The sequence below is a fragment of the Schistocerca cancellata genome, chromosome 5 (assembly GCF_023864275.1).
Source record: "Schistocerca cancellata isolate TAMUIC-IGC-003103 chromosome 5, iqSchCanc2.1, whole genome shotgun sequence".
NCBI lineage: Eukaryota > Metazoa > Arthropoda > Insecta > Orthoptera > Acrididae > Schistocerca > Schistocerca cancellata.
The window spans coordinates 31676813-31693560 of NC_064630.1; the positions used below are offsets into that span (position 1 = coordinate 31676813).

Genomic DNA, 16748 nt, shown 5'->3' on the forward strand with positions numbered 1-16748 from the left:
AAGAATTCGTGTTAGTGTTTTGCAGCCGTGACTTGAATGTAAGAGAACGTTTCTCCCCTCATTTCGTATATTCGTAAAACTTGTTTGGTTATTCCAAAAACTGAGGACAGAGCGTGCAGTACTCGCGACGTTACGCTCCTCGAGAAAATAGATTCTAACCTTCTCGATCCCGTCAAAAACTTGAAGGGGACATGGCCGCTCCGCCACCTTAACAGTCGGGCAGCGTGTGGCTAGCGAAGCGGGCGCCGCAGCGACCGCGAAGAGGAAGCGCGGCATGCGGACGTTTTTCCGCGAAGTGACGTCAGGAGCGTAGCCCGTCACGTGATCGGCAGGCAGAAGATAGCCACGCCCGCGCAGCGTGCAGGGACCTGTGTGAGACGCCCGCTGCACGCTGTCTGCTGCACCGCGACGGCCCGGCGTCTGCGTTGAATGGTGAGCCACACTCCGCTTCATTCACCTATTTATGTCTGCTGGCGTGCACCTAGTCTTACACAGAACTAGTTCCAGGGAACATATCGCTGGTATGAGGCAAAGACCATTCTCTCCCTACACATTGACTATTCCGTGTTCATCATATGAATGAACCACGTATCCTTCCGCGTTTGCTTGAATCTCATCCGATTTCGTTTCACGTGGGGCGGAAACCGAGCTGAGTCCAGTACAGTCAAGTACGATAGTAAAGGTACGTTTTACGCTGTGTTCCACGCACATAGACTGAGCGATAATGTGGGACAACAGCTTTACCGGCGCATTTAACTTGGACAGCACTGTCCAGCCAGCTGGACCAACTAACAATAAGTGAACAAAGAAACAGTATAGCTTCAAATATAATTCAATTTTTGAAGAGAATGGACTAGTATTCAGCAAAACTCCATTACTCCCGCACGCTTCTTGGCTGACCAGACGGAAAGCATAAAATGCTTTCGTTCTCACCTGACATAGTACTCCAATCACAAACAAGAGTGCCGCGCGGGGTAGCAGCGCGGTCTTGGGCACCTTGCCACGGTTCACGCGGCTGCCCCGTCCGAGGTTCGAGTCCTCCCGCAGGCATGGGTATGTGTGTTGTTCTTAGTGTAAGTCAGGTTAAGTTAGATTAACTAGTGTGTAAGCCTAAGGACGATGACCTCAGCAGTTTCGTCCCATAGAAACTTTTATGTTGTTTACGTCATATGAACAGAGTATATGTACACTCACTACTCAACAGTTGCCGGCTAAACTTACAGCGGTACGTCACAAGGAACACCTATAGTCTGATTTATACGTTTTTATTTTACATCCGAGTTTCCATTTTCTTTAGGCGAGATTTAGACAATTTTGATCGTTGTCATCTATAGGAGTCGAGTAAAACATTTCTGTGCTCGCTGTTTGGACTCCAGTGTGCAAACTGGGGACGCCCTAGTGACTGCCCTGTGACAGCGCCGGAAAATACTCAGAAAGTAGTCGCAATATCGTGTAAGGAAACTGACAACACGGCTGGAAAGCAAAAACGGACTGATAAATCACCATTTCCGCCGAGGTATCCCGAACACCTGTTACACAAGGTAACCCGGCTCTTCCACAGCGCGCGTTTTTAATCAGAGACACTTCACTGCACAGTCGCTTTTTCACTGTAGTCTGACTAAAATTAGTTTACATCTGACATTTCAACGACCAAACTTGCGATATGGAGCGACAAGTGCTGTCTGCGGGCATCCGCAACAATGCTACTACTCTCAAAGGCCAGACAAAATCACTTTATAGCCCACATCTCACACATAACTCAAGTAAAAGAGATCTGGAATTCGCGTATGATATAGATTTCTATAATGCCTCTAAGCGTGTTAAAAATCTGCTCGTATTTCAGTTAGAGAAAGAGTTACGTAAAATTTTTTGTAACAGCTGAAATTTTAGCGTGCGGAAAACAGCTTCCATTTTATTACGTCATATCTCGAAAATTATTCATCTCAATGAAACAATTTTTTTGCGTTGATCTCAAAATATCCCTCTATATAACGGATTTTCCCAAAGCTGCGTATCGTATTGCGTTGAATAGGTTAAGCTTCGAAAGAAACATTAGTCTTAAGGCCTCAAACTCTTACGAAAATTCCATAAAAACTTTTAACATTCACTTACGGCACGTAATTCTCTACAGGGTACCGCCAATGGGCGTCTTTCGACTACTTTCTTCGTAGTACCAGAGGTATGGATGACGGATATCGCTCAAACAACTGGTCTCCGGTTATATCGCTTTTCTTCCGCGGCGGTTCAACATGAATACTAAAACCGCTCGCAATAGTCGGTTCCTGAAATAACCGACTTTCTGCTTTTTATTCCTAGTATTTCCTGTGATAAACGTAGAATCGAACGAAGATCGAAAAGTTTCCTCTTTGTCGGTTTCAAGATACATACAATCAAAATATTGAATTGAATAGACAAATAAAAGAAAACTTAGTCCGTCCGACGTTTGTTGCTTCTCTCGAAGTGTGATAAGTGGTCGAATGGTACAAAAAAATCACCAGTATTCTCCTATTGACTTTAATTTTTTTCTTTTTTTGAAATCCTGTTCAAAAATCATACTGCTGTTTGGGCATTACGAATACTCAGAGCTAAAGCGTGAAAGCAGGTAGAAGACCTCTGTTCTTTGTGTTAATTTGTCCGTTTTCGAGGGCTACAAGCATATAAGCGTATATTACGTAGACACACCCAGCAGACCAGCTACTTTGTATTTTTATTGTTTAGTATGGATGAATTGAGGGGCTCGGGTGTAAAACAATGTTCTTAACTTATTAGGTATACAGTTTTATAAAAATGTAATTATAGATGTTCAATGTTCCATTGTTTCTTCTTGTATTTTGCTAAAATGACGCAATGTTTCAAACCAATACAAAATTTTACGAATAAAAATTACTCCTCTTTCAAAATAAGTTCATTTGAAAACGAAGCATTTTAGCACGGCTGCTAAGGTCAATTGATATGCCTTTTTTTTTACACAAATCCAAAAAATACAGGTTATTTGGAACTAAAATATCTGTATTGGTTTTAAGCGGTCGGTTTTTCCCATCCCTACCGAAGGCAAGCGAAATCAAACTGCCCGAAAGTCCTACTGCAAGTGCTCTCCGAGATCTGCCAGCAACATTGGTTTCGTTCGGCAGCTGAAGTGGCCACACAGAGGCAGCGTCTGTGTGTGTGTGTGTGTGTGTGTGTGTGTGTGTGTGTGTGTATTGGCGAGCAGTCCAGATGCAACCAGCTATATGTCAGATGACAGCATTAAAATTTAAATCGGACTTCAAGTGCGTTAACAGTTTACGAAAAATAAAATTTTGTTGCCTCCTTTCAAATCGCAGATTTATAGAGTAAATCACATTATTACAGGAACGAAAGTTAGAAGACTGACAGGATTAAAAGTAACAGGTATGTTTGTTTATTTATTTACTGGTCAGGTAAATCAATCTCTTTATAAGGCGAACGTTTTTGCACGCAGCTCGAGAATCAGCATATCCGTTTTTGTGGAGTTTTTGCACGACGCCGGCCACGGTGGCCGAGCGGTTCTAGGCGCTCCAGTCCAAAACCACGCTGCTGATAGGTCGCAGGTTCGAATCCTGCCTCGGACATGGATGTGTGTGATGTCCTTAGGTTTAAGTAGTTCTAAGTCTAGGGGACTGATGAGCTCAAATGTTGAGTCCCATAGTCCTCAGAGCCATTTGATTTTTTTTTTTTTTTTGCACGGCTAGTAAACACTTGTTATTAAATCCGATATTCAGTTCAGTAATTCTGTTACTTCAAGTACACTGTCTGTGATGCTTCCAAAGTCAGGAAACTGACATTTTTGTAAGGTGCAATATTTATGGTTTACTTATTCTGGGATTTAGGATAACTCCGTAAGTTGAAATGACACGTTTAATGTCGCAATATTAGCACAAAAAATACACTTTTACACAGTTTTCAATGTGGCAAGAAATACAGTTGTCAGGATAACGCATCTCGTCAACATCAAAAACTGAAATAATCCTAAACACACCAATATTAAATATTGACTCTCAGAAGGTTAAATTATCCTAAACACGACAATATTAAAGTTTAACTAGAAGTTTCTTTACAAAATTGTTCCTATATTTTTTACGTTATGATGTCGGTCAGTACTATGAAAATCGTCCGGTTCCGGTTCAAAGTTCGGTACTATTTTTAGGATGAAAATCAGGTCTACGGTGGATGGTTAGTTATGTGACAAATTGAGCAAAAATTACCCAAGGTCGCCCAAGTTTACAGTGGACGCAAGCTGATGAACCAACAAGTTTACGCCTCTGCACGCAGTATCTATCTAAAGCTGCGACAAGCTGTCGTCTGCTAGGCCGCTCTCTTCCGCTGAAATTCCTACAAAACTAATCACACCTTTGCTAAATTTTCCAGCAGGAACTTTTCCTATGTTTCTCGTTACGGGAGAGAACATGTACTCATTCCTAGTCTTAGAATGTGGCGATATACACACTCATGGTGGAGCAGCGTGCATATTATAATGCTCTTTCAGTTCTTGCAAGAACAATTAACTAATTGGCTGGTTCGTTTCTGCACAGTTGGAGCTAAATGATGCTACAGCTAATTTCCAGCTGTATATCAGCTGCTGTGAATGCAGTGTTCACACAAAGTACTCCTCTGCATCATACAGAGCGTTATGGCTCCGTTCTGCACTTGACGCCAGTTCAGAGAAGAGTCCCCGAAAATTTCCATCTTGTCTTACTCTTAGCCAAACTGTCTCCCCACCTCTGTTCTTTCGTTCTTCACATCACGGCTTTTTTTTTTCAACCAATAGGAGCGTTTCTCTTATTCTGTGGAAACTTTCTCTACCAATCACAAGGTCCCTACCATTAAATTGCGTCGAAACTGTGGCTCTTTTCTCCTTCCTAGCGCGTTTCCGCGAATCGGACATGTTGTGTCCATTCCAGACGCCTAAATGTGTACATCGACTCTCTCACGTGTGTACCACTCACTGGACACATGATCGAAAATACGTCACTGGTCTTGTTTCGTATCCATTTGGAATTCTGAAACGCAGTTTTCTAAAAGCTTTCTTTCCTGTCCTCCGTCAGATGGGCTGTTATACTCGCTTTCCCCATCTGAGCCACCTGGTCGTTCGTTGACCTTCCGCCTGGGACACCCCTTTAAGGGGCTCCGGAACGCCCTATACTTGCAATGTTAAAATAACGCTTATAAATTACATCTTTCCTCACAAAGTATTTGAGGTAGGAAGTTGAACTTTTTACAGATTATTTATTGGAATATGGGCTACAACTTAACACAGGGATTTTACAAAATTTTAGTTCAGTTATTAAAGATGTTTTTTTTTTCATTTGTAATGAAAATTCACAACATTTTATTGCAATTTTTTATTTATATATTCAAAAATATACAGTTTTTTGGAAAAAGGCTGTGTTAAATTATGCAGAAGGTACTGTGTAACATTTACTGAAAGTTTGAAACAAATATGTTTGGAAGATCCTTAGAAAACATGTAATTAGTATGAGAAAATAAAAGTTTTGGGAATCGAGCGACAAAGATTGGATTAACTTTTTAGTGCAGTCCAGGTCCATAGGATGGGTTATCTTCATCCTCTGCCAACTCCTCCTACAGCTTCCTCTTGTTCCTCCTCCTGTTTACTCTTGCTTGTATTTCTAGACTCTTTACAGCCCTGTCTGCAGCCCGAAGGCGTTCCTTGTCTAAAGCAAGCATCGCTCGTACCATGTTAGAACCTATCTTCATTCCCATATTTCTAAATACCTTGCACCTTACAATGTTGCCATCATTGAAAGTCGCAACAGCATCATACACACCAAAGTGAAGTGTTTCTATTCCAACAAGTACAGTCTTGGGGATTCTCGACCATATAACACTATTTACACTTTCATTTGGGTTTTGAGTTTTTCCGTGAATACACTTTTTCAACAGTTCAGGTGCTGCTAAGTCTCTGAAAATAGGTTAGCCACAACACATACTTTATCTCACATCACTAAAATGTACCTGATGAACACGGACGTTAATAATAACACCATTTGACAGCAGTTTAACAGCGCCACAGAGGGTCACGCCCATGTAGAACACATTTCAAAAAAATTTAAAAATAGTTGTAGTCTTCGGAATTGAATAAATTATATATCTATTAAAAGGTAATAGTCTGCAGATTCAGAAAATGCAAAAAAGTAAAAATTGAACTTTTCATGATTTTGAGCCTTTCCGGAGCCCCTTAAGTGATTTCTATGGTACCCCCTGTAGCACGGCCTTGCCTCTGCCCTCGTCCCTCTGAATCCCATACTAAAACGCCTCTCGCTGCTTGTTTCACTTTCTACTCAAACATGCATTATAGGAACGGCATGTTAATTACTGTCGATTGAGTGTCATCCCTTTTTGCATTACATACTGCTAGGCAAATTTGTTCATTACTGCTGAATTAAGTTAGGTGCTATATTCACCTTCCCATTGCGATGTATAAAGCTCTAATGTAAGGTACGAATCTGACGTTCATTTATTCTGCCACCTAACATTTTCTTAAAGTAATGCCTGCCAGATGCAGTGTCGCCAAATGTGTCCTCGTTTGGTTTCTTCAGACGGAGCATACATAGCTTTTGTTCAACTAGCTTAAGTTTGTCGCTTGTGAAAAAGGCACATTTGAAGTTCAAGAAACGGTAGCTCATGGATCCACAGATATCTGTGCCATTATCGTATTTTAGTGCATGCAAGTGCTTGTATTTGTGTTCCCAAAGACTGACTAACTTCTGAAAGGTGGCTACACTGAGCCACAGCGCCAGAGATCGCGCCAGAGAGTATTGTTCCGCCGCCTCCACTGGCAGTGATTATTGAGAAGTTGCAGTGGGCAGTGCTTGCTGAGATGTCGTAGTGAAGAGTTCTTGTCGAGAAGTCGTAGTAGTGAGTGCTTGTTCCATGTTTTATGCAGTTGTTTGATGGGCTAGACAGCAGATGTTGTTCTAATGGAGATATTGTAATGATTAGAGTGCTTTTCGTCAATATATATGAAGGTAACAAAACTCCTTTTTTTTCATTATTTCAATTTCTTGAGTAATGCGTCATTACAGGTTCAGTCAACAAAGCATCTGGCTTGTGTTCTTGCATTAGAGTGTAATTCTGGTTTTCTTGCGCAATTATAGTATTTCTATTTTTTTTAATTACTTCAGTATAAATGATATTTAAAATTTCTTGTCTTATTGAAGAAGAACCGTGCCAGATGTGTACGTTGAATCACACTTCCACACACAGAACAACTACACTTGTGTTTTGTTGTTTCGTAGGTTTTATAGTTGCTGGGGACTTAATTAATTAATTGTGTTAACGGAAGTTTTGTTTCATTTCTTGTTGTTATTCTATGCAGTCAGATTGCGTACTAATACTAGTGAGGGCCAACCGGTTACGAGACAGCGTAACCGGACAGTCAGCTACACAAAAAAATTAAAATTATTTGCATAAATATACAATTAAGCCCCCATGCAGGTGGCGCGTCTAGCCCATCAAACAACTGCATAAAACATGGAACAAGCACTCACTACTACGACTTCTCGACAAGAACTCTTCACTACGACCTCTCGACAAGCACTGCCCTCCGCTACCTCTCAATAATCACTGCCAGTGGAGGCGGCGGAACAATACTCTCTGGCGCGATCTCTGGCGCTGTGGCTCAGTGTAGCCACCTTTCACTTCAATACAAAATAACTGGGGAACGGCGCAACGTATCAGATCTTTTTTATTTTGTGACAATTATTTCTCAGCTCAGCATCCCCTTCAGCTCTCAATCTGTGGTTGTTAGAAGTGTTTCCTCTCTTTTTATTATGCAGTGCGCCTCTGAATGTGCCTCGGTGGGACCACTCTGAGCCTGGGGCGCGCCTGGTGCAGACAATGACCCCGGCGTGAGCAGCACTGCATCTGCGTTTGTTTTCGTTTGCGTGGAGGCGAGGACAGACCACGCAACGCACACCGGCAGCGCGATGTAACAGTCAGAATCCAACAGCACAGACAACCTCTTTGACCACCAGTTGCGAAATAATCACATGAAACGGCAAGCCGCCACTGCGCCTCACACGGTAGTTACGAGAGAAAGGACAGAAAAAAAATGGTCTCTGACAGGTCGTCTACGAGACTGTCACCTTTTGAAGTATATGAACAGCTTTTTGAAATGTTCAAATTAGTGGAAGAAGGAATGTATAGAATTTAGCTATAATCGCTTCAGAGTTGTATATTTATGAAAACCAGCAGTTCGCACGGTAGATGTTGTGATCTTCAGGCTGAAGATTGGTCTGATGCAGCTCTCCATGCTGCTCTATCTGTATGAGCCTCTTCATCTCCCAATAACTACTGCAATGAACATCTTTCTGAATCTGCTTACTGTATTCATCTCTTGGTCCCCTTCTACAATATTTACTCCCTACACTTTACTCCAGTACTAAATTGGTGATCCTTTGATGTCTTATAATGTGTCCTACCAACCGATCCCTACTTTTTGTCAATCTGTGCCTCAAATTTCTTGTCTCCTCAATTCTGTTCAGTACATCCTCATTACTTACGTGATCTACCCACCTAATCCTCAGCATTCCTCTGCAGCATACAGTTGAAAAGCTTATATTCTCTTCTTGTCTACATTGTTTGTCAAGACGCAAAGGAATCAATGACATTCACTGCCACTGGGCATTGATTTAAGTCAATGGGGAAAGTTGCAAATTTGTGGCGGACTGGGATTCAAAAGCGGGTCTCCTGGCGGACTGGGATTCAAAAGCGGGTCTCCTGCTTGCTAGGCAGATAGGCTGACCACTGAGCCAACTGGACACTCAAGCACACGCTGCTGATGTAGTGCACCTTGCCCATTATCTTCTCTACCCATAGAATATGAACTGTTTATCGCCCATTTCTCACTTCCATACATGGGTACATTCCCTACAAATACCTTCAGGTTAGATTTCCTAACAGTTAAATCTACTGTATATCTGATGTTAACAAATTTATCTGTTTCAGAATCGCTTTTTTCCATTGCCAGTCTACATTTTAGATCCTCTTTACTTTCGCCATCAAGTCATTTTTCTGCCCAAACAGCAAAACTCATCTATTATTTTCAGTGGGTCATTTCCGAATTCAATTCCCTCACCGTAATCTGATTTAATTCCAGCACATTCCATCAGCCTTGTTTTCCTTATTCTGATATTCATCTGATATCCTCCTTTCAAGACACTGTCCATTCCGTTCAACTGCTCCAAATCCTTTGCCGTCTCTAACGGAATTACAATGTAATCCCCAAATCTCAAAGTTTTTACGAGGGTTGAATGAAAAGTAATTCCTCCACCTTCGTTAATTGGGTTTGGATGGGAATATTTTAATAAACCAAACGCATAAATAATCTTTAGAATGCCATCTTTAATTACCAATATTCATTTTTCCACATAATCAACAGCCAGTTGGATACATTTCTGCCAACGATGAACAAGTATTCTGAAGCCTTCACGGAAGAAGTCGACACTCTGTTTCCCCAACCACAGCCTCACAGTTCCCTCAACGTCTTCATCATAAGCATAATGATGTCCTCGTAGATCATCGTTCATTATGAGGAACAGGTGGAAGTCAGACGGTGCTAGATTTGGACTGTATGGAGGATGCCGTAGGATGGTGAGATTCAGTCTCTGAAATTCTGCTGTGGTGGCACGTGAAGTGTGTGGTTTGGCAATGACATGCTGCAGGAAAACATTTTCCTTTTCCTTTCGGACCCTTGTTAGCCGTCGTTTCAGAATTCGCAAAGTTGTGATGTAATACTCTGAATTTATTGTTGTTCCACTATCAAGGGAACTCGGTGGTTGCTGTCACACGACGTCCAACTCTTTGTTTCTCCCGCAGGTCAGATGTTTCCGCCTCAACATCTTTAAACTTACTCTCCCAACGGTGCACAGTACTGAAATCAATACCATCACCATAAACTGCTTTCATTCTCCGATGAATCTCCTATTGGTGACACCTTCTGCTGTCAACAATTCAATGACTGCAGGTTGCTTAAATCGCATTGACAGACCCTCTGCGCAGGGTTCCAAGTCGTTCAATACTAAGGCTTCCCGCCAACTGGAGCTGTAGAGAAGAGGCTGTTTTTAAACTGAGAAATCCTTATTATTTTTCGATACTTCATGTTCGAAAACTTTGGTCATATATTCCGTTTTTTCGAATGATATTTTTAGTCCTACTATTTCCGCAACTTCTTTAACAATTTCAATATGTTTTTGAGCTATGGTAATGTAACTAGCTAAAATCGCCAGATCATCTGTTCCCTTAATTACTCAGCTTTTTCAGGGACTCCTATGGTACGTGTCTTTTTGTCTCTTTACTGAAACACATACATGTCCACACAGGTGCAGACTGCTATTGTTTTTCTATTACCTGACGTATATGCAACCACGTTGTCGCGACCTCAGGCACCCTATAGTGGCCCAGCCAATGCTGCAACTATCGATGATGTGAATCATTAGCCGAACAGATCAGCGGTACGCATCAGGTACGTCCTCTAGCACCAACTGCCTCTGTACTGCAACGTCTCCCATACTGCTGCTACACTTGTGATGGCCCCATATGAAACCAATGGCTATTACTTTCATGTGAACATGATGTCTTGTGTCACAGCTTATATTTTCCTTTAGAGTGTTTCTAATATCTGACAACGTTCAGTCCCAACTGGAGTGGTTTTCAAATACGTGTGCCCTTGTTATCACGCACGTGTTTAATCCACCTGCCCATCCACCGTTGCCTAGAGACATTTAAGAGCATTGCAATGACGTTCTTGCTGAGGCCGTGGGCACAATACATCCGCCTTCGCGTGCTGAAACCACTACATTTGCTCGTTTGAGCTATTTTAATTCAGTCCTGTGTAATATGTACACGTGGGAGACTTTCCTCACGTCAGTAATGTGCGTTCTCTTATATTTAAAAGGGGTCAAATCTGAGAGTAATGACACTATGTTTTTCCGTTTTCCTACACATAGCCAGTGACTGACGGAGTAAGTTTTCCCTAAATCCAGCGCCACCGTATAAAGTTTCTTGCGTAACGTTCAGTCAGCAAACAGACTAACTTACACACACACACACACATCCACGCCCGAGGCAGGATTCGAACCTGCGAGCGTAGCGGTCGCGCGGTTCCAGACTGTAGTGCCTAGAACCGCTCGGCCACTACGGCCGGCCCTCAGGGTGTGTGAGAGTTGCGTCTTAAGTGTATCAGTTGCGTGTACGTAACTCTGTGTGTGTGTGTGTGTGTGTGTGTGTGTGTGTGTGTGTGTATGTGTGCGCGTGTGTATTTTGGAAATTTGTGGCAAGGTCTTATGGGACCAAACTGCCGAGGTCATCGGTCCCTTAAGCTTACTCACTACTTAATCTAACTTAAACTAACATACGCTAAGGACAACACACACACCCATGCCCGAGGGAGGACTCGAACCTTCGACGGGGGCAGCCGCGCGGACCGTGACAAATAGCCCTAGACCGAGCCGCTACCCCGTGCATGGTGTCATCTTGGTGTTGTGAGGCGATGAGAGAAGGGACACGGATTTGTATTGTATGTCAACCGGGGACCTACAGGGCTATTACAAATGATTGAAGCGATTTCATAAATTCACTGTAGCTCCATTCATTGACATATTGTCATGACACACTACAGATACGTAGAAAAACTCATAAAGTTTTGTTCAGCTGAAGCCGCACTTCAGGTTTCTGCCGCCAGAGCGCTCCAGAGCGCAGTGAGACAAAATGGCGACAGGAGCCGAGAAAGCGTATGTTGTGCTTGAAATGCACTCACATCAGTTAGTCATAACAGTGCAACGACACTTCAGGACGAAGTTCAACAAAGATCCACTAACTGCTAACTCCATTCGGCGATGGTATGAGCAGTTTATAGCTTCTGGATGCCTCTGTAAGAGGAAATCAACGGGTCGGCCTGCAGTGAGCGAAGAAACGGTTGAACGCGTGCGGACAAGTTTCACGCGTAGCCCGCGGAAGTCGACGAATAAAGCAAGCAGAGAGCTAAACGTACCACAGCCGACGGTTTGGAAAATCTTACGGAAAAGGCTAAAGCAGAAGCCTTACCGTTTACAATTGCTACAAGCCCTGACACCCGATGACAAAGTCAAACGCTTTGAATTTTCGGCGCGGTTGCAACAGCTCATGGAAGAGGATGCGTTCAGTGCGAAACTTGTTTTCAGTGATGAAGCAACATTTTTTCTTAATGGTGAAGTGAACAGCCACAATGTGCGAATCTGGGCGGTAGAGAATCCTCACGCATTCGTGCAGCAAATTCGCTATTCACCAAAAGTTAACGTGTTTTGTGCAATCTCACGGTTTAAAGTTTACGGCCCCTTTTTCTTATGTGAAAAAAACGTTACAGGACACGTGTATCTGGACATGCTGGTAAATTGGCTCATGCCACAACTGGAGACCGACAGCGCTGACTTCATCTTTCAGCAGGATGGTGCTCCACCGCACTTCCATCATGATGTTCAGCATTTCTTAAACAGGAGGTTGGAAAACCGATGGATCGGTCGTGGTGGAGATCATGATCAGAAATTCATGTCATGGCCTCCACGCTCTCCCGACTTAACCCCATGCGATTTCTTTCTGTGGGGTTATGTGAAAGATTCAGTGTTCAAACCTCCTCTACCAAGAAACGTGCCAGAACTGCGAGCTTGCATCAATGATGCTTTCGAACTCTTGATGGGGACATGCTGCGCCGAGTGTAGGAGGAACTTGATTATCGGCTTTATGTCTGCCGAATCACTAAAGGGGCACATATCGAACATTTGTGAATGCCTAAAAAAACTTTTTGAGTTTTTGTATGTGTGTGCAAAGCATTGTGAAAATATCTCAAATAATAAAGTTATTGTAGAACTATGAAATCGCTTCAATCATTTGTAATAACCCTGTGATGATGATGATGATGATGAGCGTTTGGCGTCATTGGCCGGGAGGCCCCTCGCGGGGCAGGTCCGGCCGCCTTGGCGCAGGTCTTATTACATTCGGCGCCACATTGGGCGACCTGCACGCCGGATGGGGATGAAATGATGATGAACACAACACAACACCCAGTCCCTGAGCGGAGAAAATCTCCGACCCAGCCGGGAATCGAACCCGGGCCCGGAGGACGGCAATCCGTCACGCTGACCACTCAGCTACTGGGGCGGACAATAACCCTGTAGAAACGACGGAGAGGCTCTGTCCCCGCTGCAGCCGCAGTGGTCCACAACCCCACAGCGACCACCGCAGTCCACTTCACCCCTCCGCCGCCGCACACCGAACCCAGGGTTATTGTGCGGTTCGGCCTCCGGTGGACCCCCCCCCCAAGGAAAATCTCACACCAGACGAGTGTAACTCCTATGTTTGCGTGGTAGAGTAATGGTGGTGTACGCGTACGTGGAGAACTTGTTTCTGCAGCAATCGCTGACTTAGTGTAGCTGAGGCGGAATCAGGGGAACCAGCCCGCATTCGCCGAGGCAGATAGAAAACCGCCTAAAAACCATCCACAGACTGTCCGGATCAGCGGACCTCGACCCAAGTCCGCCGGTCAGATTCGTGCCGGGGACCAGGCGCTCCTTCCCATTCCGGAAAGCCGTAGGTTAGATGGCTCGGCTAACCGGACGGGCAGGGACACGGATAATGGAGCGCCACGTTTAAAGTGCTCATCCGATGGGCGAATCACCGTCAGCAGTGTCAAAAACCCCAACTGCCTGGACACCGCAGAGGATTTTGTGTAAATTAAACAGGTGCAGTGGTGCGAACTCTAGAGATTAGGAACTGTACGTCAACATCTCTTCTCTCTTTGCCGGCCAAACACTGAGGGTGACATTTCCATCCTCCACCGAGAATGGAACCGATTACCTCGCAGCAGACGCTACACTGAGATTCAGGGGGAGACTGTTATGGAAATTTAACTCACCTACGAAGGAAGTGGCTTCAAAGGCGCTTGTTCATCCGCTTCTTGAGTACTGTTAACCAATCTGGGATGCTTACCGGGTATGACCGATAGAAAAGGTCCAACGAGGAGCGGCGCGTCTCGCAAAAATATGGTTTAGTCCGGGCGGAAGCGTTACAGAGATGCTCAACAAACTCCAGTGGCAAACGCTACAACAGAAGCGTTGAGCACTGCGGAGGGACCTAGTGCTGGTATTTCGAGAGAGCAGTTTTCGAGAAGAGACAGGCATTTACAATGACAGCCGTACACTTATAACGACGAGAAAATTCGAGAAATTACAAGGGCAGTTCAATAAGTAATGCAACACACTTTTTTTCTCGGCCAATTTTGGTTGAAAAAACCGGAAATTTCTTGTGGAATATTTTCAAACATTCCCGCTTCGTCTCGTATAGTTTCATTGACTTCCGACAGGTGGCAGCGCTGTACGGAGCTGTTAAAATGGCGTCTGTAACGGATGTGCGTTGCAAACAACGGGCAGTGATCGAGTTTCTTTTGGCGGAAAAGCAGGGCATCTCAGATATTCATAGGCGCCTGCAGAATGTCTACGGTGATCTGGCAGTGGACGAAAGCACGGTGAGTCGTTGGGCAAAGCGTGTGTCGTCATCGCCGCAAGGTCAAGCAAGACTGTCTGATATCCCGCGTGCGGGCCGGCCGTGCACAGCTGTGACTCCTGCAATGGCGGAGCGTGCGAACACACTCGTTCGAGATGATCGACGGATCACCATCAAACAACTCAGTGCTCAACTTGACATCTCTGTTGGTAGTGCCGTCACAATTGTTCACCAGTTGGGATATTCAAAGGTTTGTTCCCGCTGGGTCCCTCGTTGTCTAACCGAACACCATAAAGAGCAAAGGAGAACCATCTGTGCGGAATTGCTTGCTCGTCATGTGGCTGAGGGTGACAATTTCTTGTCAAAGATTGTTACAGGCGATGAAACATGGGTTCATCACTTCGAACCTGAAACAAAACGGCAATCAATGGAGTGGCGCCACACACATTCCCCTACCAAGAAAAAGTTTAAAGCCATACCCTCAGCCGGTAAAGTCATGGTTACAGTCGTCTGGGACGCTGAAGGGGTTATTCTGTTCGATGTCCTTCCCCATGGTCAATCTATCAACTCTGAAATGTATTGTGCTACTCTTCAGAAATTGAAGAAACGACTTCAGCGTGTTCGTAGGCACAAAAATCTGAACGAACTTCTCCTTCTTCATGACAACGCAAGACCTCACACAAGTCTTCGCGCCCGAGAGGAGCTCACAAAACTTCAGTGGACTGTTCTTCCTCATGCACCCTACAGCCCCGATCTCGCACCGTCGGACTTCCATATGTTTGGCCCAATGAAGGACGCAATCCGTGGGAGGCACTACGCGGATGATGAAGAAGTTATTGATGCAGTACGACGTTGGCTCCGACATCGACCAGTGGAATGGTACCGTGCAGGCACACAGGCCCTCATTTCAAGGCCGTAGCATTGAATGGAGATTACGTTGAAAAATAGTGCTGTGTAGCTAAAAGATTGGGGAATACCCTGGTGTATTTCAATGCTGAATAAAACAACCCCTGTTTCAGAAAAAAATGTGTTGCATTACTTATTGAACTGCCCTCGTAGATCCAACACGCAGGCTTACCTATGATCATTCATCCCACGCGGTATTCGCGAACGGAATAGTGGTACCAAAAGTACCCTCTGCCACACACCTTTATGTGGGTTGCGGAGTACAATGTAGATGTAGAACGGCACGTCACAAGCGTGCATTAGCGAGGCGGGTGCTCAGAGCGAGACAGAAACAGAAGACAGCAGACAAAAGGCCAAAATGTTGACAGCGGCCTTTCCGAAATTTATTCAAATCGAACGCTGAAATGACGACACCGACGCATGTGAACGCAGTGCAGAAAATCGGGTAGAATCACTGAACAAAAGAAAGGTGTCCAGATGTTTCCACCAATGGAGAACGACGTGACGTCACCGACGTTCGCAATGACGGCGATAAAGACGCACTAGTGCCTACTAGTCAGAAAGCTTTAGTCCGTTAATTCCTGCCACTCACTTAGATTCATTCTGATTTTAAAGCTGTGATTCTACAGTGTTTCCCACTTATGACCTTATTTCAAAATTTTGGATACATAATTGTACGAAAGGAGATTGATGAAAGGAGAAAATATAAAAATGCAGTAAATGAAGCAGGCAAAAAGGAATACAAACGTCTCAAAAATGAGATCCACAGGAAGTGCAGAATGGCTAAGCAGGGATGGCTAGAGGACAAATGTAAGGATGTAGAGGCTTATCTCACTATGGGTAAGATAGATACTGCCTACAGGAAAATTAAAGAGACCTTTGGAGATAAGAGAACCACTTGTATGAACATCAAGAGCTCAGATGGAAACCCAGTTCTAAGCAAAGTAGGGAAAGCAGAAAGGTGGAAGGAGTATATAGAGGGTCTATACAAGGGCGATGTACTTGAGGACAATATTATGGAAATGGAAGAGGATGTAGATGAAGATGAAATGGGAGATACGATACTGCGTGAAGAGTTTGACAGAGCACTGAAAGACCTGAGTCGAAACAAGGCCCCCGGAGTAGACAACATTCCAGTAGAACTACTGACGGCCTTGGGAGAGCCAGTCCTGACAAAACTCTACCATCTGGTGAGCAAGATGTATGAAACAGGCGAAATACCCTCAGACTTCAAGAAGAATATAATCATTTCAATCCCAAAGAAAGCAGGTGTTGACAGATGTGAAAATTACCGAACTATCAGTTTAATAAGCCACAGCTGCAAAATACTA

At 44.1% G+C, this 16748-nt stretch overlaps 1 protein-coding gene across 1 annotated transcript in view; it reads left to right on the forward strand.

The window, feature by feature from the left end:
• The first annotated feature begins 333 nt into the window (after nucleotides 1-333).
• Nucleotides 334-16748, forward strand: part of LOC126188346 (uncharacterized) — a 204989-nt gene continuing 188574 nt past the window's right edge. Inside the window, exon 1 of the mRNA XM_049929945.1 lies at nucleotides 334-432. The gene's annotated coding sequence lies outside the window, so the exon portion shown is untranslated. The remainder of the gene's footprint in view (nucleotides 433-16748) is intronic.